The following is a 23,256-nucleotide window of genomic DNA, read 5'->3' as shown; positions in this document are numbered from 1 at the left end:
CGCACAGCTGATGGGACAGGGATGCGCTGGGACACTGATTGCTTTGGTTCGAGGGAGTTGTCCTGCTATCTTTTTCTATTAAATATCGCTTCCCGGGCCTCCTCTGTCCTGCTCCTGAATTGTGGGACAGTAAATTCTTTAGGGCAAGGATTGGTATGGTGCCTTGTAGAATGGGACCCCAATCATTATGGAAATAATCACAGGTGTGTTAGGCTCTGGCACACTTTTCCATGCAAGGTTGGGTAGGCCCTTCCCAGGCCGCTAAGCACAGCAGAAATTTCCCACACAATTACTGTCACCCAGTTTATTTTCATTCAGATTGACAGATTTCATTCTCATTATTGTTCAGGAGAAATCTCGGCACCCCCTGGGGCTTTGTTTGTGAGTGGGAGGTGTTGATAGGGAAAACTAATTCAGTAATTGCTCTGGCTTCTGCATTATACCATGAAATAAATTGGCCGTACTCAGTTTGACTAAACAAAGTGTTAGATTATTCTTTTTATTTCCACTCCCCAGTAGGCTGGATTTTGCTCACTTACCTTTCACCCACTTCTAGGATGAGCTGGCTTTTGATATCTTACTTTTGTAAGGCGTGCCACCTTTGCTTAAGGGTGCTAGTCTGGCTACAAAGTCGGAATGCTTTGTTCCACCCTGGACTGTGCAACTGACCCCCCTGTATGTACAGTGGAAAGTCTCACTCCCATAAGACTTCAGTTCAAAGAAGTGCTATTGATTTTGATGGGATTTCTGCACTTGTAGGGCTCACAGGTATGTGACCTACAGAGGCTGGGTGCTTGCCATGTGGGAGTAACTTTTAGGGTAAAATCTGTGGAAAAAATCATTTTGCAAAAAAGGATACGGTGAGACTGGGATCTAGGGTGTCACTGTGTTGCTGGGCACTCAGATATCATGGAGAGGGATGCTGTATAAATGCCTAGATTTAGGATCATGGAGGGAGGAGAGTGGGGTGTGGACATGGGACTCTCAGAATAGTTCACCTGTGTGTTGCTGGTTCAGCTTTGTCCCAAGTTGATAGTAACTAAGAGCCATTCTCTGGCCTGTGTGAAATGAGGTGGTGGGCTCAGCCCATTCTGTCGTGAAAGTTTGTCCACATCGGATCGTGTGACTTAGAGCTTGAAAAGACTTATTGGGTTTTTCAGTCCATTTCATTGCCAAGACAGGATTGTTCCCGTGTTTCATGGTTGGCCCAGACTGTGCTAAATAGCCCAGACAACGGGGCTTCCCTTGAGTAATTACCTAGGAGGTGGTGGAATCCTTGTCACTGGAAGGTTTTAAGAACAGGTTAGACAAACACCTGTCGGGGTAGGTATATTTAATTTTGCCTCAGCACCAGGAGTGGGGATGAAGCAGATGACCTCTTGGTGTCCCTCCCCCTATGTTTCTGTGATTATTTCACAGCACAGTGAGGCCTTATTATCAGGACGTTTTCTCTGGTTGTCATCCTGGTTTTCCCCTTTTGGTTTCACCCTCTCAGTTCTGTTGTATTGCCCTCACTATTCCTCTCCATTGCTGTTATCTACAGTTCACCCTTTACTCGCTGCTGGCTAGCACAGGTGCAGCACCATTGATGGGAGTTCTAGCATAGGCAGAGCATTAGTTCTTACCATTGTGTCATCTAACTGCTCACATCAGTGTTGTAGAAATTCCTGCTGCCTGTTCTTTCTAGTGCTCCCTTCCGTCCTGTCATCTGGGGGTTAAGCCAATGTCTAACTATTGGGAGTTAGAAATAAGCAGCTCTGAGTTGTTTTCTGCAAGGTTTCTTGTGCCTTTCTCTAAATCAGCTGGTACTGGCTGCTGTTGGTGACCGGTTACCAGATTAGGTGGACCACTGGTCTGATCCAGTCTGGCAGTTCCTATGTTCCCAGTGCACCCGTGGGAAAAGTACTGAAAATTCCCAGGGTAGACAGACCCCTAGACATTAACTTCCTTCTGCTATTTGTAGACTGTTCTCATATCTCTGCCACTTCAGTTGTCTATTAGCTCAGCAACGTGCCCCATTTAGCTCCTTGTGAATCAGTCCCATACCCACCGGCCCCTTCATCCTCTTGGTTGCTTTTGTCTGAGCTCCATTCTGTTTGTCAATGTCTTTCAGTCACATGTTGCTCAGAATTGAACATAGTGTTCAAGAGCTGTATATAGAGGGACTGTATCTCACTGATGCTGCTGTGTATACACCCCAAACTGCAATGGGCCAGTCACATGCAAACTCCTACGTTCATTCCTGTCTACTGTCACTCCTGTCTCCATCAGCATTATCGCTTTCCAGATTTCTCCCTGTCACTGAATATTCGAGTCTTTCATCATGGAAGTGTGAACTGTCTATTATGATTGGCATTGGCTAGCACCCTCATTAGCTGTCTTGGCCGAAACACCTAGGAATGAACTGGCAATGGAGACTTGAATTCTCTTGCCCAGAGAAATTTTCGCTTCAAAATGTGGTTGAAGAGCACTGGCAGGGGAAGCTTGTGCTGCAAAGATTTGCCTTCAGATCTGTCTCTCCAGTACCTTCCTCTAGCCACGACATTTCCAAGGCTTACAACTATATTGCTGTTCTGTCTACAACTTGCAGTGGCAATTTTCAGTTCTGAAACCCCTCTCAAATCCTGGCTAAGTCTGGAAAGGCCAGTTTCCCAAGTGATGATATGACCATTTGCCTGTTTGTGGCAGATTGCAAGGCAGATGACGTCTCCAAATTGCATCATTCTCTGAATAGCTTTGGGTCTCTCTTTGGCCCCACTTTGAGTATGATATTTAATTGGCTGTTGTCTTGAACTTCGGTAGTTAGGTCTCTCTGCTGTATAACTTATGAAAGCATGAAATTCAAGTCTTCAAGTAGTATAAATTCTGTCCCAATTCTGTATCCCTTTTTTTGCGCAGTATTTATCCTGTAAAAAGTTCTGTCTAAGGATATGCAAGTGAGTAAGTACTTACCAACATGAATAAAGACTGAAGATTAATGGCCTTTATCTCTGCCTCTTGCAGAGTGTGAAATACTGACTGCTAAAATCCCATCAGAATTGAAGAACTTCAACAAATAAAGTGGTCATCAGGGTTTATTTATTATTAATTATAACTTACGATACTATTCAGGCATCGGGTGCCCCATCATTTGATTTCCGAGCATAGGTGTCACCTTGTTTATTAAAATCATTCTTTCATGTTCATAGGTCAAATCTCGTGGCTTGTGCACAAACTTTAGGCAAGTTCCTTTTGTCTGATTATGTAAAAAGAAAACGAGTACTTGTGGCATCTTAGAGACTAACCAATTTATTCTCTAAGGTGCCACAAGTACTCCTTTTCCTTTTGCGAATACAGACTAACACGGCTGTTACTCTGAAACCTATCTGATTATGTGTGATTCCTGCTGCAAGTCCTACAATGCTGTTGATCTAAGCAGTTCCCATTTCTCCATCAGAAGGCCCTGCAATAGCCTAGTGAAGCATAGTGTAGAAATTAAAGGTTCAGAGAAGAATAACTAAAATAATTAGGAGCCTGGAAAAACTCATATGAAGAGAGATTAAAAGAGACTGTCTCCTTTCTAAAGTAAACAACCCCAAATAAGGGACGGGATAAAAGTATATAAATAATGAATGGTCTGGAGAATGGAGGCATTGGGTGTGACTGTTCTCCATGTCTCAACAGAAGAACAAGGGGAAATTGAAAGGCAGCTAATTTAAAATAGATAAAAGGAAATACTTTTCATACAGTTTGTAATTAGACTCTGGAACTCATTGCCACGAGATGATGATGAGGCCAAGAATTTGGCAACATTCAGAAAGGGGTCAGACATTTATATGGCTAACAAGAATATCCAACATTATAAGAGTTTACTAGCAATTAAACCTTATGCTTCATGGTTTAAACCAGGGGTTCTCAAACTGGGGATCGTGACCCCTGAGGGGATCATGAGGTTATTACATGGGGGGCGGGTCGCGAGCTGTCAGTCTCCACCCCCAAACTGTGCTTCACCTTCCTCATTTATAATAATGTTAAATGTAAAAAAAGGGTTTTTTATGTATAAGGGGGATTGCACTTAGCGGCTTGGTGTGTGAAAGGGGTCACCAATACAAAAATGTGAGAAGCACTGATTTAAACTGATCTCTAACTATTAGAGATCGGGAGGGTTCTTGCAGTATTCTTTGTGGCATCTGGTGCTGGCCAGTGTTGGAGACAAATACTAGATTAGGAAGAGCATGGGTCTGGTACAGCTTGGCAATTCCTCTATTCCCCTATGAAAGCATTTAACTTCCATATTAGTCTCATTATATTTCTCAACGTCATTTGGCCTTTAGAGTCACTTTAGAGTGTACCAACTGCTGTGATGTCTGAAATGGTGTGCCAGTCCAGTGCCCATATTAAGCTTCACTGGGCAAGGGAGGCTCAAATAAATTTTGTATGGCTACCTTAAGAGGTTTTAGCATAAGAACATAGTAACACAGTGACAATAGTGAAATATTTACTTCCTTTTGATTCATCCATGCGTTTAAGATCCAGTATCCCGTTACTTTCTTGGACTCTGATGGAGAGTACAAATACTCCAAGAGCCCTTCTAAGCACTGGTCCTGGACCAGGGATTGGAAAGGAAACATGGCAGTTGCTTTCATGCTAAGGGAGCTGCACGCCGACTGGAACTTGCAAAAGGGAATGTTAGTGAATTCTGACAGGTTTTTTTTTTTTTAGTTTTGTGAGAAAGAAACACAGAGAAAAGAAAATAACAAATCAAATAAAAAAAGCACAGACCAAAAAAACCCCATGAAATCTCAAAGCTTTTGGCAGTTTGTGCTCGCCTAAGAAATTGGGTTAGGTCAGTATAATGCTTAGCAGTTTCTGCTCCCTGTGCTTCTGGGCACAGGAATATAGCGAGGGTGGTAATGCTGCTAATCCAGATATGAAAAAAACATCGCCCGCACCTAATCACAGTGATTAGGATTAATGGCAAAGACACTCAAGCTAAGATTCTGCCTAATCCCAAGGAGAGTTAGTTTTGGTCACGTTCAGAGCCAATGCAAGAGCTGGTGTGAAAGTCATTATTTTAAGTAAAAAAAAAAAAAAGAAAAAGAAAAAGAAAGGTGTCAGTATCTGTTGTTGGGATCTGAGGCTGACTCTGTCATATGCATGAGTCACTCATAAATGCTCCCAAAGCCTTGCAATATGCTCAGGAAGGAAAACAAACATCAGAGGAGTTGTGAGCTGCTGATAACCTTTTCTTAGAAAAGATACAGACTGCTGAGTATCACTGACTCCAGTCAGGCCATTTTCCCCCATAGGTTCATAGCTCTTCAGGCCAGAAGGAACCATTTAAAATTGTGATTTCTCATTGGGGGTGTGGTGGCACCCATCAGTTGTCACAGGCTGGTGTGCAGGTTGGCTGTTGGCTGTTGGCTGTTGGCTGTGGCAGGGCATGGAATTTGCCAATGGATGCTAATCGCTTTCTCTCCATTTAAAAAAATGTCTGTTTTTTTCCCTTCGTAGTATCTTTAAAATGGTTATTGTTGGCCCAGTTTTTATGACCGATTCCTGTAGCCAGTCCTATTGGTTTAATTAGTTTACATTGTGCTGTTTGATTCTGTTTTGCATGCGGTGTCTTGGGCAGGCTGTATCCGTCTGCTCATACAAACAGATGCAGTTACCGTGTAAGTGATTCACCACAGCTTGGGAGCCAGGACCAGAAGCTGGTTGTTCCTAAAATGCATGATCCTGCCACTTGAGCTAATATGCGTTTCCTAAACTAGCCATAGTACCATGTTCTTTATCTTCTCTGTGAGTTAGCCACTAGAGGGCAACATCACACACTCGTTGAAAGTCAGAACGAGAGCAAGACGTTGTAGACGTAGAGATGCCTTACATAGAAAATGTGGTTTCTTCCTAAACTTGTCTCCATAGACCAGGAAGATGTATCAACCTCTCGCTTGATTTTGTACATAAAACTTGGTAGAAAACATTAAAATTTATACTGCTTACTTATGAAATTGCATCTGGGTGTGAAATTTCATACTTCAGATTCATGTCATTTTCAAAAAGGTCAGTGGTGTTAGTCTCTGAATCATCGATTCACGAAATATAGGGCTGGAAGGGAAGAGAAGTCATCAAATTCAGCCCCCTGCGCTGAGCAGGACCAAGAAACCCTAGACCATCCCTGACAGGTGTTTGTCCTGTTCTTGCCTGTTCCAGAGCTTAACTACCTTGAGAATTAAAAAGTTTTTCCTAATAACTAATCTAAATCTCCCTTGCTGCAGATTAATTCCATTACTTCTCTGTGTCCACTGGAGGCAGGAGAAGAACAATCGATTGCTGTACACTTTATAACAGCCCTTAACATAGCTGAAGACTGTTTACATATGTTAGTGTCTAGGTGTTTGGAATAAGCAGGCAGTTATAGGAAGTGGAAGGCCTTCTACCGCTATGTCAGGGCTTTGACAATAGCCTAGATCAATGGTAGCCACAAGCCATTAGTATTTCCTAGGGTTCAGGGGGCACATGGGAAATGAGGTCTCAGGATAGGTATGTCCCCCATCCTTATTGGCCCTTTTGTTTCCAATCCTAGTAGGCTTTAGGAGGAGAGGTGGAAGAGTGGGGAAGACACTGCTAGAGAAGAAGTGGAGATGGAATTAGGGAAGTTGTCAGTGAGAACTGGAAGAGGCACTTGGCTGCATGCGAGATGTAGGTTCAGTACCTGGCCTGGCTCCGGACTCCCTGTGTGTCAGAGTTCATGGCCAAACGGGACCACCAGATCTTCTAGTCTGACCTCCTGTGTATCACAGGCCTTGGGCAAATCACTTAATCTTCCCTGTGCCTCAGTTTCCCATTTGTAAAATGGGAGTAATTCTTCCCTACCTCTCAGCAGTGTTAAGGATAAAATCCATTCATGATTGTGCGGCGTTCAGAGACCACAGCAATGTGGGGGCCATAGAACTCCCTAGATAAATGGATAGTACCTGTTCTGTGAATGAATGGCTTTCCGTCTCCAGGTGGGGCTATCAATCCAGTATTGTTCACTGTTTTCACCCTCCCCACCCAAGTAAATCTGCTTAGCGCGCTGCCTTTGAGCCAGACAAACATTAGCGGAGCCATGTGTGATTCCACCTCGAATGGAAATAGCTTAGATTTAATAAGGCCATTTATCTCCAGGTAATAAAATATCAACTGACTCAATGTAACTATCTTGTTTAATGTCAATTAAAAGCCCCACATACTTCTCATACTGGGTGAAATTTAATAGAAGTTCAGTTAAGCATTTATTGCTTATTTAATTTAAAATTAAGTTGATCCCCACAGTCGCTAACAGCCACTGTGTATTCAATTAACATTCGGTAAACTGCATTGTTAGCTCTAAATCATATACAGTCAGATCTTGTTTATCCCCATCCGTTTCTAAGCCCCCAATTTGTTTCCCAGCAATGGAATTATCTCCCACCTCCCCCCCGCTTGCTGCAGCAACTGGTTTTCCAGGTGAGGACAGAATGGGGGATGCGGGAGACATTTGAAGTCCGTTGCTGTTCCCTGAGTGATCACAAAGGGTGTGGCTGAGGAATTGGAAAGGTGCTCCCATTTTCATGGGTTCGATGGCTCACAGTACGGTTTGGTTTGCCCAGTTCATGGGCAAAGGGAGAAATGTTGGGAGTGCTCTTATATATCCAGGGGCAGACTTTATTAAAGGATGTGGGCATAGAGTGAAACGGTGTTGGCATGAACTGCACAGTTAGAAGGCAGCTAGAAATGTCAGAATACAGCAATCACTCCTAGGAGAAAAAGGGAGCGGCGCTCATCATGGATTGTGATTTTACCATGGGATTTCTCAGTATCTTGTTAATACTTAGGATAGGCTGAAAAATACCCCAGTTCTAAGGCTGGTCGAAAATGAAAATCAAGTTTTTAATTAAGTGGAAATTTACAAAGGAAAGCATCTTTCAGTGGGGAAATGTGAATTTTTTTGTCAACACTAGAAAAGTTTTCAGCTGAAAAACAGATCCAAAACTTTGCTGTCAGATTTCATCTTATTGTTGCTCAATACCTTTCTTTACCCGCACCGGGGGTAGTATTTATTATCTGATGCTTATAAGTGCATGACATTTTATTTTGCATGCAGTACACTTCATAAGGTGCCGCATGGACCACAACAATGCAAGTTTCTGCCCTGCTCTCTTGCTGATGGACTTTCACTCTGGCCTAGCAGACACCGTCTCTTGAGAGTGAAAGAATAATTCAGCTTCCATGGCCCTTCAGTCATGGACACACATCTGCTGACAGAACTATTGAGTGGGGCCAATTAGCTCCTAATATGGTGGTGATTATATTGATGTGGGTTCCTGCTCTGTGGGATTTCAGCTGTACGCTCACTGTTTTATTTGATGATGGTGATCAGCCAGTTATCCGATGGTAATCCCTTCACTTACAGAAAATGACTGTGTCAGCATCTTTCAGAGGTGTATCTAAGGTGCCCCTGGCTATGGTAGCTGCCATAGACATGGTTGAGAGGGAGTGGTATACGTTGGGGTAGAAGAGGGGAGGGGGAAAATTGCTTAGGGCCGTCACCACTTCTCTTTGGAGTTACCATGCTGAGCTGGAGTTATTTTGAGTTGAAGAGGACGACGTATGTTATGAGGGGATGAGTTAATGTAGTGAGGAGAATGGCTGAAAATCAGACCTGGCTAAGAGTCTTAGGAACCAGTCATGTAGTTAGACTGGGGAACTCGACACTCCAGTCGGTTTCGTGGAGAGCAGAGGTTGTCTGTGGTGCGTTGCATTGCGGTGAAGGAGAGCCTGTGCTTGGGTTACAGATAGACATAATCTGCACTACTCAGGAGAAATGTATGTGGTGATTGGCTGTGTGGCAGGATGGTGGTAACATAAGCACTCTAGCTAATCACACACACAACTCTGAGGTAAACAACATTATTATGGCTGCAAAGTCAAGCACTCAAAAGTTAATAAATGCCAGAATTAAGGTTGCGCATACAACCTTAATTCTGGCCCCATAGTGCGTATGCATTATGATATGGTATTTAATTAGACGAGCCCATACTGTTTTTTTTCCACAGTGTGCTGAATGGGCAGTATTCACTTAATGAGCAGTTATTCAATGTTTTAGTTTTCTACTCATTGTTCAGTGTGTGGTCCAAGGCCTTATTTACTGTACACTGTTCAAACCTTGCTGTGAAAACAGAATTATTAATTTCCTCGTGCTTTTCTGTCATGTTCATTGCTATTGTGTGACTGCTTCACAACTGTTAATGGGTTTATTTTTCACAAAACCCTTGTGAAATGAGGGGGTGGTGCTCTCCGCATTTTACACATCAGAAACCGAGAGAAAGAGATGAAGGTCAAAAGTATCCACTACTTTAGGGTGTCCAATTTTAGAGTCTTAGGACCTGATTTTTCAGAATGTTTTGCCTTAGAGAGCGCTCTGTGCTCAAAGCTCACTGTGGGTGCTCACCATCTCTGCAAGTCCCTCCCGGTCTCAAGTAAAACACGAAGAAAGTGAGGGACACCGAGTTAGTGACCACCTGCAAAAAGCTTAGTTCAAGCAGCTTGATTAAGGCAGTTGAGTTCCTAGTTATGAGACCATCCTCTCTTTTGGCAATCTCTCCCCCACTCCCCCCCCCCCCCCCGACTCCATGCTCTTAAGGGTGATTCATTCTGCCTTTCCCCTCCGACCTGACCTTCTCCCAGTCCTGTCTCTTTCCCATCCCTGCCTGCTTGTCCCCAGTCCCATTCTCCTCACCTAGCCAGGCCTGGTCTCCAGTCCTCTGGCTTCTCGTCTCACTCTTTCCTGCCTACGCTCTTTCTTCCAGACTTACCATCCCATCCCAATTCCCCTCACTCTTAGTCTCAATTTCTTCCTTCCCAGCTACTCATCTGAGCTCTCTTTCTTCCAGGCTGGTCTCCAGTTACCCCTCTCCAGCTCACATTTCCGTCCCAATCTCCATCCCTGAGCTTCTCATCCAGACAGAGTTGGCCTCTCCCTCCCTTCCATCCCTTTGTCCCATACTGTTTGCCCAGCCGGGCCAATGTAGATGGACTCTTTGGGGAATTTAAAGTCTTAGCAGTCTTTACCGAGTATGTGCAAACTGTGATTTTTTTCTCTCTAAAGTCTTATATCTTGGCCAAAGTTGGGCAGATTTTTATGGGGACACAAAGGCCACCCCTCCCCAGCTGATTTTCAAGTTCTTGCTCAAAAGGAACTAGAGCTTCTCAAAGAAAAGGCTGCCTGCAATTTTTAACATGGGCAAAACAATGTATTTTTTCCTAGCTGCCATCTTTGAAATGGCTAAACCATTGTGTCTGAAATTTTCAAAAAAAAAAAAATCAATCATAATAATAATTCAGCCCGAGGCAAATACCCAGCATGGAAAATTTCAGCCCCAAGGGTTACAGTCTGGCAAAGTTACGAGCAACTGAATATAGGTCTGATAAATGGGAAGTGTTAGCCAACAGAATAACAGGTGGTGCTACCTGCCCTGTCTACAATATGATACCCAGCGGTCCCTAGGAGACGTATACTGCTCAGTTTCAAGTTCCAGAGTAACATCACTTGGCCTGAGATAAGCAGGCACAAGACATTAAATCCTGAATGTTCTCTGAGAAACCATGTGCTAGGTAAATACTTGGTTTTTTGTATCTACCTCTGGTGGGTAATTGATGTCTCTGGGGAAATGTTCAATATACCGTATCTGCCCCTGTCGAGACTTCAGATGGCTACCTGACAGCCATCACTTCACTTTAGCAGTGAAATGTGTCTTTGGGATGTTGTTGGAATGAGTTGATCCTATAAACAAGATGTGTTGGTGCGGGAGTCAGCAATCAGGTCTGTAAATTGATTTCTCTCACCAGGTCTGGGGTGAGAATTTTATAAACTCTTTAGCATGGTGCATGACTGACCTGTATCACTTGGTTTCTACATGTTCCAGTGGCATCTTGATGCATCACAGCCACAGGCTTGGCTTTTTAAAGGACCTGAAGGGGTTTAGGGACCGAGCTCTCATTGAAATCTGATGGGATTTGGGATTTTAAGGTCCTTAGGCTTCTTTGAAAATCCCAACAGGCCACGGTGGGGAGAAGAGCAAGACTGTTGTTATGTCAGTTGCACGTTGTTGAGCAAAATGAGAGGCAAGCTGTGGCTGCAATGAACACTTGTTTTGTACGTGTCTTTACTGTTCATCTCCTCATCTTGCCTCACGTGTTTGTCGGTTTATCTGCTTTGTCCTAATCCTCAGCTGTGAACAGCCTGGGGCAGGAACAGTTGTTGCTTTACGTGTGCATACAGCATTGCGAGAGCCCTGATCTCTAATTGGGGGCCTCTGGAAACCGCAGCAGACTAAATAATCAGAATAATCCTGTGAGTGAGTTTCCCTCTATTATTATAGCAGCTGCACCTTAACTGGGATTATGAAGGTCGGGAGGTGAGCAGCAAAGCCGGTTAGGGGTCTGGGCGGTATTTACATGTGATGAAAAATTTCAAGAACTAGGGGAAGGATGGTGGAGACTCTCCCAGTTCATCAGCTGGTGTAATTCCTCACTCCCCACACGCTGTTTTCCCATGCACGGCCCTGCACCAATTGCCAGAGTAGTTTTGGCTTCCTCTGAGCCAACGGTTCTCCAATATGCAGGTGGCTTTGCAAGAGAGAGCAGTCTGGCCTGTGACCCCACGCTGCAGCTTTCTCAGTGAGGTTTCATTCCAGTGAGTGGCTACTCAGCTCACCGGCAGTCCACAGAGCACAGTTGAGAAACCACTGCTTAGAAGCATCAGGTCTTGTCCACGTCTGGAGGCAGGATACGGGACTGGGAGGAGGGGGATGGACCCACCATGCGGCAAACCCTAAATTCAGCCCTGTGAGTAGTCCAGCTAAAGTTAGTGAGGCTACTCCTGTGCTTAAAGGTGAGCATGTGCGTAAGTGCTTTTTTGAACTGGGACCTTAATTCCTCCATTATTCCAAGAGGTGGGGAAGGAGGGATAGGCAAATGTGGTGATGATAGAGAGATTAACACAAAACCCATTGGGAAGTCCTGTTGTCTTCCTTTGAAACAAGTGCTCTGGTGCTCAGAACATCAGTAGGCCTCCAATAATAAATAAGTATCGACACATACTGAAAACAATCCTACTGCTAAATAAATAGATTAATGTTTCAGGCATAATAGAAACAACAATTAGTAGAAGAGAAAAAGCCCTTCGGAAGGTAGGGAAAATACCTTGAGTGTGGCCTTCAATTAACAACAGAACAAATGCAAAGCTCTCGGGATGGAAGGCCTGTTCAGATGTTGTCATAAATATAAAGGGAAGGGTAACCCCCTTTCTGTATACAATGCTAAAAGATCCCTCCTGGCCAGAGGCAACATCCTGTTACCTGTAAAGGGTTAAGAAGCTCAGCTAACCTGGCTGGACCAATCCCCAGAGGGGGATCCTCTGTGTTTTGAATCTGAATACCCTGTAAAGTATTTTCCATCCTGATTTTACAGAGATGATTTTTACCTTTCTTTTTTTAATAAAATCCTTCTTTTAAGAACCTGACTGATTTTTCCATTGTTCCAAGATCTAGGGATTTGGGTCTTTGATGGTTTTGTAACCAGTTGGTTAGGATATTATTCTCAAGCATCCCCAGGACAGAGGGTGTGTAGGGCTTGGGGGGATATTTTTTGCAGGGGAAGACGACTCCAGGTGGTCTCTTTCCCTGTTCTTTGTTTAAAACGCTTGGTGGTGGCAGCATACTGTTCAAGGACAAGGCAAAGTTTGTACCTTGGGGAAGTTTTTAACCTAAGCTGGTAAGAATAAGCTTAGGGGGTCTTTCATGCGGGTCCCCATATCTGTACCCTAGAGTACAGAGTGGGCAAGGAACCCTGCGTTCCTCAGCACAAGAGAATCAGAAATGTTGCCCAACCAGTGGATGATTTTCAGTCTATGGAAACAGACATATGCCTCTCCAGACCTCCCCTCTGCTCAAGGCTTTAGCAGCGTCTGTGTGTAGGGATGTCATCTTGTGAAGCATTTATGTTCCTTAGCAGATTGCATGGCATAAATATGATACGGTAATGTGTTGCATGGGAGAATGAGAGCTGTGAACCTCGGGGAGGTATGCCAATGCAGCAGCAGGAAGCCACTGGAGAAGTTTTTAGGGTTTGTTTCATAGATGCATAGAATTGAAGGCCAGAAGGGACCATTAGGTCATCTAGTCTGACCTGTGTAACGCCACGTGTCCTGGAGCATATTGATTTGTAGGCCAGTCCTTGTATAAAGCAATGTGTCTTGAGATCTTTGAGATGAAAAGTGCTATATATATATATAGAGAGAGAGAGAGATTAAAAAATACTACCATTTGATAGAAAACTCGTGGCTGAAGAGTTCCAGCTACCCCAGGACTCCACGTATTTCCCCTTCCAATCCTGCTTTGAGTTAACAAATGCAACAACAAAAAAGGAAACAAACATGAATTATATTGGTTCTTGGGGTGGGTTGTTTTTTTGCTTCATCTTCATAAAAAACCTGTGGGAAACCAAATGGCAAAGTAATCAGCATCAAAATATGCAGCAGACACAGGTGTTTGAAGCTGGTTTTTCTTTTATTCCTGTATTTATAGGACACTAGGTGTCAACATGGTCTCTTATGGGCTACTATAGCATTACAGAGGGCCTGATTTCTGATCTCACACCTATTGGCCCAAAGTCCTTGCCCTCTGGAGTATACAATCTAAGGTTAGAGACAGAGCTGGTTGAAAAATGGAAAACATTTTCCCAGAAGATCATGCTAACTTTTTCCTCCTTCTCTTGAAAATTTTAGGGAAAAAAAAATCAAATAGCTTTTAGACAGAAAGCATAACCAAAGCACATCACCACTGCCTCCTATCCCTGTCCTATTCCTTTTAAAAGGGCATAATCATAGGACTGGAAGGGACCTCGAGAGGTCGTCTAGTCCAGTCCCCTGCCTCATGGCAGGACTAAGTATTATCTAGACCATCCCTGACAGGTGTTTGTCTAACCTGCTCTTAAAAATCTCCAATGATGGAGATTCCACAACCTCCCTAGGCAATTTATTCCAGTGCTTAATCACCCTGACAGGAAGTTTTTCCTAATGTCCAACCTAAATTGCCCTTGCTGCAATTTAAGGCCATTACTCTTGGAAAACTTCAGCCACCCGCAGTGGGAGAAAGGAATCTAGATGGTTAAATATGGAGATTTGATGCCACCAAAGACATCCTGTGCAGGATAACTGTAGAAGCTGCTGCTGTACCTGGAGCTGTTTCATTAAGTCTTTGAAGGACCATCCAGCTGCTTTAGTCATTCAGTTTTATTTCTCGAATAGAGCAGAGGTGCTTACCTGTCTCTGCTAGCCTCAGTTTACTCAGTCTTTATTTCTGTCCTGTTGCTCAGAGAGAGTTATAATTATGACTCTGCTGAGTGGAGGGGGTGTTGGAAGTAGGTTGGGTCTGGATTTCTAAAACATCAAATACTTTGCTAGGTCTTTACTTAGATCCATATCCATTTCAATTCAATATGAATCATCAAAAAGGATCCCAAGGTGCTTTTCTGATGCATCCATTCAATTAGGTTGCAAGCTCCTAGTGGCAGAGATCTTGTCTGTTTTATCTCCATAAAGCACCAAGCACACCTTTGGAGCTCGATAGATAAGTTTTGCAGCACCCTTCTGCGGTAGCTGGTGGTATCCCTATTTTACAGCTGGATGAACTGAGCACAAAAAGATTAAGTGACTTGCCCAGGGTTGTACAGTGTGTCAGTTGCAGGATCAGAAATAAAGCCCAGGAGTCCTTCCTGGGTTCAAGTCTGGTCTGATTTAGGCTGCGTTAAAACAGGAGCGAGTTAGTGACCCCACTGTAACAGCATATTTTCAGTGGAAAGTCAAATAACCAGCCATTCTGAAGGTTGAGAGGGGTCTGGCTATCTTATGGTGCTTATGTAGCCCCCCCATACCTACTGAGTTTGAGAGCCTGATGGTCTTTAATGTATTTATCCCCACCACACCTGTGGGACGTAGGGTAGAGCTGTTCCTTCTCCCGTTGTACAGTGCAGGGGAAAGTTGGGGAACAGAGGGAGAGAGAAACTGTGATTTGGCCAAGGTCGCACAAGAAGTCAGGCGGAGCTGAGGATTGGTCCCAGGTCTCCCGAGTCCCAGCCTGGCACGCTAACATGGTGTAATTTCTCCACGTGTGCACAGCGTGTGCATCTTATTCACCGCATGCTTTCTGTCGCCGTCTGCCTCTGCTGCTTTTAGTCTGCACTCGTTTAATTTGACTGAGAAGCTTGCATTAGAAGCCATTCATTTCCCTGGCAACTGTGCTTGACGATCGGAAGCTATTCTTAGTGTGAAGGACAGGTACAGATTTGTTTGCCTTGGCTGCAGAAACACAACCTGTAGTAGGTCCTTGATAATAAGTAAATGTTGACTTGCTTTACCTGCTAATTAGAGGACAAAATCATAGGTGGCCATAGCCAAAATAATTATCCTCGAGTGAATGAAAGAAAATGGCACTAGCTACCAATCAAGTGCCAAACTCCTACATTTCTACCTCCGCAGTTTTCCTCTGATTCCTTCCCATAAAAGGCCTTGTTGGCCATGCTAATTAATGTTAAAAGTTGTATCTGAGAAATTGGCCCATTTCCAGTTCTATCTGAAGTGCTAGGAGGGTGTTGGTCCCCACTGGGGTCGTGTTTTTTGAGATTAGCATAAATAGCCCTCGCTAATAGTACTAGCTGAACATTTTCCATCCAAGTTTTTCAGTGGAAAATGGCTATTTTTTGACAAAACAAACACTTTTGGAAAAAAAGGTCCAGCTTCACTGAAAATTTTATGAACAGACAAGGTTTTTGGCCACAATCTGAAAATTTCAACTAAGTGGGGAAAAAAAATTGTCAATATTTGTAGTCAATAAAAAAAAATTATTTCCAAACTACCTTTACTCTCTAATTAATGATGGACTTTGATTACAGCAGCTGGGACTCCGAGGGTTTGGTTCTGTCAGCAGTTGGTTTCAGATATGTATTACCCTTGATTCACATACCCAGTGCCTGGTGATATGATGGAAAGGTCTTCATTACCCGCTCTCTGTTTGCCTCCATTTGTAATGTGCCCATCACAGTGGTACCTGTTGAATAGGTGTATGCACTTGCTTTTATGTGCCTAAAGGTTTGGGTAACAGTGCTTTTATTGTACACTGAGATTTTTGTTTCAGTCGACTCAAAATCAAAGAGCCTGGAGTGGATTTTGAACCAAAAAGCTCTTTATCTTATCCCTGATCCCCTAAGTCATCCAGTCTCCTAACAGGATGGTTTTATCAAATATCAGAGCTTTGTCTTAGTTGAGAGCTTTAGAAAACTAAACAGGCATCGGCAAATTTCCATGAAGGCTCTCCTCTGAAATGCAGACATTGATTGCCTTGTCGAGTTTGAGCAGGTCACACTTGTTTGCTGTTCCTTGATGACAAGTCTTTTGACCTCTGTAAAGTATGAATACTGATAAGTGCCAGGTAATAGGTTAGTGTGTGCACGTGCAGGGGTGGGGTGCGTGGAGCTATGGGGAAGAGCTGTATTAGACGTTGGTGCTGTGGTCAGTGTGTAGGTGTGTTATATTTACATGACTGACATGAAATATAGACAGCCCGGGCTGTTCCCCACAGTTCCCCATAGACCCCTCCTGCTCTCACTAAAAGAGAGAGCTGTGATATCTCATAGGCCTAAGGAAGAGCCCTGTGAAGCTCGAAAGCTTGTCTCTGGCAGAAGTTGGTGCAATGCAAGATGTTCTCTCATTCACCTTGTCTCTCTAATATCTCAAACATTACTCAGTGCCCACTCTTGACCAGTGCTGATTTGTTAATGGCAACCTGGGTCTCAGCTGTCTCTAACATTTTCTAGTGCAGTACCTGGTCTGTGTCCTTTGGACTTGGCTCTGTATGATGCCCTCTAGAGTGAGATTGACAAAGCGTGTTGCTAAACCACTCATGGTAAAGTGAAGCGTTTGTCCTCCTCCCCAGTTCTACTGATCACCTTTCTTTCCTTTCCTTTCCCCTCTGAGTTCTATGTTCCCTTCTCTGATCCTTCCCCCTTCTGTCCTCTGTCCCGGACTCCACCTCTGCACTCAGTCACCATCCGAGACACCATGTGTTGCATGTCTGTTTTGGAGGATGTTGCATGCTAGGCCTGGCAGGCTGTGGAGTCAGCATTCTAGGTGGAGCATACCAAATGGTGGGTCATTGGGAGATCTCCCTCTCCCAAGTTTTCTGCAATTCCCTACTCCAAAAATAAAAATCTGGTTTCACAAAGTGGTTACTCTAGTACTGGTGGCTAAATGCCAGTTGGCACGTACAATATGCTAGAGTAGGAGTAGGCGAGGATAGCTGTTAGTGAAGTGTTACATGTATGTGACACATGCTTGAATCTGGAAACTGAGATGCAAGAGTGATTAAGAGACCTGCCTTCCAGTGAAAGTTTTGGTTCCCTTGGCATGGAATAGAAGTGAGTGACACTTACATATCAAGACAACATGGGGTATTCACTATTCCACACCTGAGCGCTTGGGTGCAGGAGAGTTGAAGGATTCAGTCTGGCAATCGGTTGGAAGAACATGAAGTGTTAGTGGCCATGAAAACCCTTACAGCTGAAAAATTATCAAATACGTTAGTGAAAACCAAAGACTTAGAGCTAGCTGTGCTTCTCTTGGTTGCTTGCAGTGGCCTACATATGGGTTTTTTTTGTTTATGTGCAATGGTGCTTACAGTAAGGAAGAGGTTAGACTGCAAAACTGCCCTCTCAACACTTGCAGAACCTGTCTGGATGGCTAAATGCCATTGTGAATCTCATATTAGTACTGTGTGGGGTGAATCCCCATCATTGTGAAAGCTTGCAAGTGTCCCTTTGATGCCTATAGGAGTTGAGCATGACGTGAGAGGAGTTAAATTTAAGTTCCCTTTGTATCTACAGTCTAGGAATCATACTCCCCAGGTCAGTACAAAGATATCTAACTGAAAATGATCTGGGTGTATGAAACAGCACAGGAAAAATCTAATGGAATTGGACTCCATTGAATATAGTTAGTCCTCTGACTGATTGAATTTCATATTGAAACTCTTCTGCTGACAGTGGTCAGTGGAGGTTAGGGGACATACAGCAACACTGCAGTGACAGGACCTATAGATTGGCACAGTCAGAAATGGGAACCACTCTTTTGCATGTCACCAGCGTAGAGGTAGGGGGAAGAGTCAGCAGCAGGTAACACAAGGGACAGGAGACGTTCAGAACACTTAAAAATAGATTAAGCCAGAGCTGGGTCTCTAAGACTGTTGAACCGAGGTCAGGGACTCTGCACTGGGCACCTGAGATGTTCAAAGAACCTCTGTGCCTATGACAAAACACAAATTAGAAACTGACTCAATGAGGCTTGTGCACCCTTATGAAGGACACTTGTGGCAAGTGCCTACTTCATTCCATGGTAGAATGAGAGGAGTTAAATCACTGGATACTTCTCATCAGCTCTCTGAGCAGGATTCAAAAGGGAGAGGTGCAGAGACACCCCCTCCTTCACTGCTGGTATTACTTTTGGAAGCCAAGAGAAATTAATGGTCATGATCCAGAGGGTGGTCTATAATTTGCTTGCACAAAACATGCCCAGAAGTATGCATTCTGAATCTTCGCTCATCCCTTAGTGAAAACCCCTCCCCGAACCAGCTGGGAAGTCTGGAGCACCAGGCACCTCTGTGTGGAATAGGCAATGAACATAAGAATGGCCAGACTGGGTCAGACCAAAGGTCAGTCCAGCCCAGTATTCTGTCTATTGACAGTGGCCAATGCCAGGTGCCCCAGAGGGAGTGAACCTAACAGGTAATGATCAGTGATCTCTCTCCTGCTATCCATCTCCACCCTCTGACAAACAGAGGCTAGGGACACATTGGTGTGTAGCTGATGCATAAAGAGGAGGGTGGTTTTCCTGTCCCCTCAGACCTGTCACCTCCTGGAGAAGAGTCATTTACTGATACGGGAAAGCAATATGTCATCTGGGAGGTGTCCCTTTACCACCTGGCTGATTGAGGCAGGCTGGAATGTGACTGTTTGCACTGGGCAATGGCCCATTCACAGCAAAAGTGCTGAGTTAGGGGGTTAGGAATATGATCTCTTTCCGTTCTTGTACGTCGCTGCTTCTGCTGTTACATAAGTTTGGCTTTCTCCATTGCAAGGGCCATTTTGATCTGCAGGGGTGATTGCAGTGACCTGGGCCTTTTGTTTTATTTCAGCAAATAGGTGTCAGACAGGGAGGAAGGGGGAACGCAACCACCTACAAATGTCCGCTGCAGCTTAGTGTCGAGATGCGTTAGACAGGAGTGAACAGGTGGGAGGCTGTGCTGGATTACTGCTCAGATTGTGCTCTTCCCTGGTAGAGGCAGTTGGCTTCAGCTTCCTTTGTGATCCTAAGCTCCATGACTGTCCTGTGCACATTTTTATGCGCACATGTTTCCCTCCATGGGGGCAAAGGCTGAGTCAAGCCCCATGTGCTGTCCCTCCTGCTAAACCCGAACTATACCTTTTAATGCAATCCCCCGCCATTCCCAACATGATAGATGGCACTGTTAGACACTTCAGAAGGAGGGCTGCATTCTTAGACACGGCAACTGCTTCAGAGCCCACTCAGGTTGATGGGAGTTCTTCCATTGACTCCCCTGGGCTTTGGATCGGGCCTTAGGTCACTTGTCCCTTTCGCTCTGCTCCAGGTCTGAGCCAAGCATCAGATCTGCAGTGGAGACACGGTGCAGAGGTGTTTCACGTTACAGGCTAGAGCAGGGGTGGCCAACCTGAGCTGGAGAATGAGCCAGAATTTACCAATGAACATGGCCAAAGAGCCACAGTAATACGTCGGCAGCCCCCGCCCCCCGTAGCTCCTCCCACCCACCGGCAGCCCCGCTGATCAGCGCTTCTCCGTCCCTCCCCGCACCTCCCGATCAGCTGTTCCATGGCGTGCAGGAGGCTCTGGGGGGGGAGGAGTGAGGGCACGGCAGGCTCAGGGGAGGGGGCGGGAAGGGGTGGGGTGGGGGCAGGGCCTGTGGCAGAGCCAGAGGTTGAGAAGTGAGCACCCCAGGCCCGTTGGAAAGTTGGCGCCTGTAGCTCCAGCCCCGGAGTCGGTGCCTAGACAAGGAGCCGCATGTTAACTTCCGAAGAGCCCGCATGGGGCTCCGGAGCTACAGGTTGGCCACCCCTGGGCTAGGGGGTTTTGTCCCTTCCAACTTGCCTCCCTGGAGTTACCTACATGTCGGGTGCTCGCTAGGCTCCAGAGCACAAAGAGTTCAAACGCAACCTCCTCCTGCAGCCCACCGTGGTGACTTTTATCCTTTGCAATAGCTGACAGCAGATGGGCATTCAGGCAGTGGAGAGGATGGGTGGCCCAGCGCTGTGGAACAGCACATCCCGGCTCATGCTAGGTGCGTGTTGTGAAGGAGCGTAATAATAATAGCAGCTCTTAGAGCTGGTCAAAATGTTTTCATTTAAAATAAAAAAAGGACAGTAAGTAGCTTTTTAACGAAAATGGACATTTCTGCTGGAAATGCCCAGTTCTGATTAAGTTTTTCAGGTTTTTGTTAAAGAACTGAAACCCTACAAACATTTGACTTTTTTGATGGAAAACTCAAAAAATAGTGTGGAAAAATAAATGCTTTAATTAAAAAAAGCCTCTCTGGAAAACAAAATCTGCCCCAGTTCTATTTCTGTGCTGGCTAGGTGTAACCCTTACTTTGCTCACTCGCTTTGTGAGCCATCAAAGGAGAGACCTCTGGACTCTGTGCTGGTCTCGCAGGCCTGAGACTCTACCTGAACGAATGGAGCCCCTGGGCCGGTTAGTTTGGACGGAGATTGGGACAGGCGCCAATCCATTGTTTATGGTGCCAGCTGTTTGGAGAATCCGTCTTCTGATCTTGCGGCTTTTGGAGAGGAGTGTTAGATGATAAAGCAAAGCAACTAAGACCATGAACTTTTAATGTAGGCGTTGGGGCCCGATGACCTCATTCTAAGCCTCTCGCTCTGTCTAAGTCTGAAACTATGACAATTTAGTATTAAAATGTCAAATGAAAGAGAATAGCTAATGTTCACTCATCCCAGGGCACTGTGCTATTACTCAGGGGTCGGGGGAAACAGACATTTCTAAACCAGATGTAGAGATTTACTGGTACTACTGAGTGCCTTTTGATTATACTCCTTTTTAGATAATGGGCGATAATGCCTTTAAAAATACGTAACCTCATGAAAGGTTGGTGACGTTGGGAATCAAAGTCGATTGTGAGATCTGGTGACCCATAAGAGTGAGCTGGTGAAACGAAATGTAATTGCGTCAATGAAAGTGCATGAATGAACAAGATTGTCCAGTAGTTTAGGTCCAAAGTTAGAATTTTGCTTTAATAAAAATCTAATATGAAAGCCCCCCAAATTATTTATTTTATAGCACTAAGTTCTTAAGGGTTGCCTTGTGCTTATTGCTGTACACAAACGTGGAAAGCAGCAGTCTCTGTTCTGAAGGGCTTAAAATACATACAGATGAAGGAACATTTATTTTGTTCTAATACAAACCCCACTGCTCCTAGTTATGTTCACTTGTATTGTAGTAGGTCTTAGTAATCCTGTTGTACGAGATGCTATACAAACATCTACAAAGAAACACTCCCTGCCCTAAGCGATTGCGATCTAAATAGTATCTGGCTAAATAAGGCACGGGGCTGGGAATCAGGAGATCTGAGTTCTGTTCCTGGTTCTGCCACTGACCTGCTCCATGACTTTGGGCAAGTCACTTCCCTTCTTTGTGCCTCAGTTTCCCCTTCCACCCTTGGTCTGGCTTGTCTGTTTAGATTACTGTATAAATTTTCGGGACAGGCACTGTCTCTTGCTCTGTAGACTGCCTGGCACAATGATGTCCCAATCTACCCTATTAATGATAGTCTGTGCAACCCTTTTTTTGGTTTGAGATTGTAAAATATTCCCTGTTGAAACTGAGACCCTGCAACTGGTTTCTTTGTTGGATCAGAGAGGAGTCCGAGGGGAGAGGCAAGTGAAACTGACTGGTGTCGTTCACAGTGTCTAGCTAAGTGAAATGCAGACAATAAATGGTCAATTCAGCGGTTTTGAAAATAATCTGCTTTCAATAATCTGGGTGTTGATTAGCCACATGGGGATGGGTTTAAGATGTTTAAAAAAATATACAGGGCCTGATTTTGCTCTCAGTTATGCACAGGTGTAAATCGGAGTGACAGCTGTTGGCAAACGTAGGTCAGTGCAGAATCAGGCCCAGGATTTTTAGTCTGTCAAGGTCCATTTTAATCAAGGTTCATGATGACTGATCCCTCTTTCCTTCCATACTGCTCCCCTCTGGTGGCTTCCTTTGAACCTCCGGCTCGCTCATTTGTTCCCCGGGAGCCCCTCCCGGATGCACTTCAGTTTCCCTCGCTCCTCAGCCTCCCCGCCTGCCTTTCTTCTCCTTTCCTCACCTGCCTCCAGAGGCAGCGGTGTGTACGTTTTAAATAACGCCATCTACAATGGGACCTGCATCATACTGGGGCCCCACAAGCTGGCAGCCCTGTGCTTTGAGGAGCGGTCTGCAGAATCACAGCCCCTGACTCTGTCTGCAGAACAGCAGGGAGGGAGAATTTACTGCCATTCTTCCTTCCTGGGACAGAAGGGTGGAGCTGGAGAAAGGAGCCACTCATGGCATGAATGTTTTCCCTCTCTTGGCCCCTTCCGGTTGGGTGCCTGGCTTGCTGGGGCACCCTAGTACTTGTCCAGTGTAGTCTGAGCCCTTCCGTTCTGCGCTGCTCTGAAGGAATGCACTGCGCAATAAATCTATAAGGTCCCTTTTTGGGGGACAATTTTATGACCATTGGGAGTAAACCTGAAGCTTTAGTGTAAAGGCGAAGTTGATAATTTGTTCCTGCAGCCAGGTTTGCTGGCTCAGGAATGCAGGCAAGGATGGAGGTGAGGTCATGGTTTACATAGGAAAGCCCTCCTGCCCTTATGTATGCCAAGTCCTGTGGTTGAGATGCTCCTCTTACTGGAGCTAATTTTACCCATCAGCGCGGACGCAGCTGGCCCGTACTGCCTCTGACATCATCCTTCCTTTTGCAGGATGTCCTGAGAGCACAGCAGTGGTGAGTCCCAGCATGTCTGACATGGACACTCCAGTTGTGGTTGATTTAAAAGCCTTAGTTATCAGAACAGCTCACTGCTGGGCACGATAGATTAGGAGAGTGTGCACTTCATCATGGGTGGAAA

The 23,256-nt window shown here is 44.9% G+C and overlaps 1 protein-coding gene across 3 annotated transcripts in view; it reads left to right on the top strand.

Moving 5' to 3' along the window:
- The window catches only part of LPP (LIM domain containing preferred translocation partner in lipoma), a 444,094-nt gene that overhangs the window by 812 nt on the left and 420,026 nt on the right, over nucleotides 1-23,256 (top strand). The window lies entirely within an intron of this gene.

The sequence above is a fragment of the Caretta caretta genome, chromosome 9, assembly GCF_965140235.1.
Source record: "Caretta caretta isolate rCarCar2 chromosome 9, rCarCar1.hap1, whole genome shotgun sequence".
NCBI classification, from domain to species: domain Eukaryota; kingdom Metazoa; phylum Chordata; order Testudines; family Cheloniidae; genus Caretta; species Caretta caretta.
Note: the sequence above shows the minus strand (reverse complement) of the source record. Positions and strands in the feature narration are given on the sequence as shown.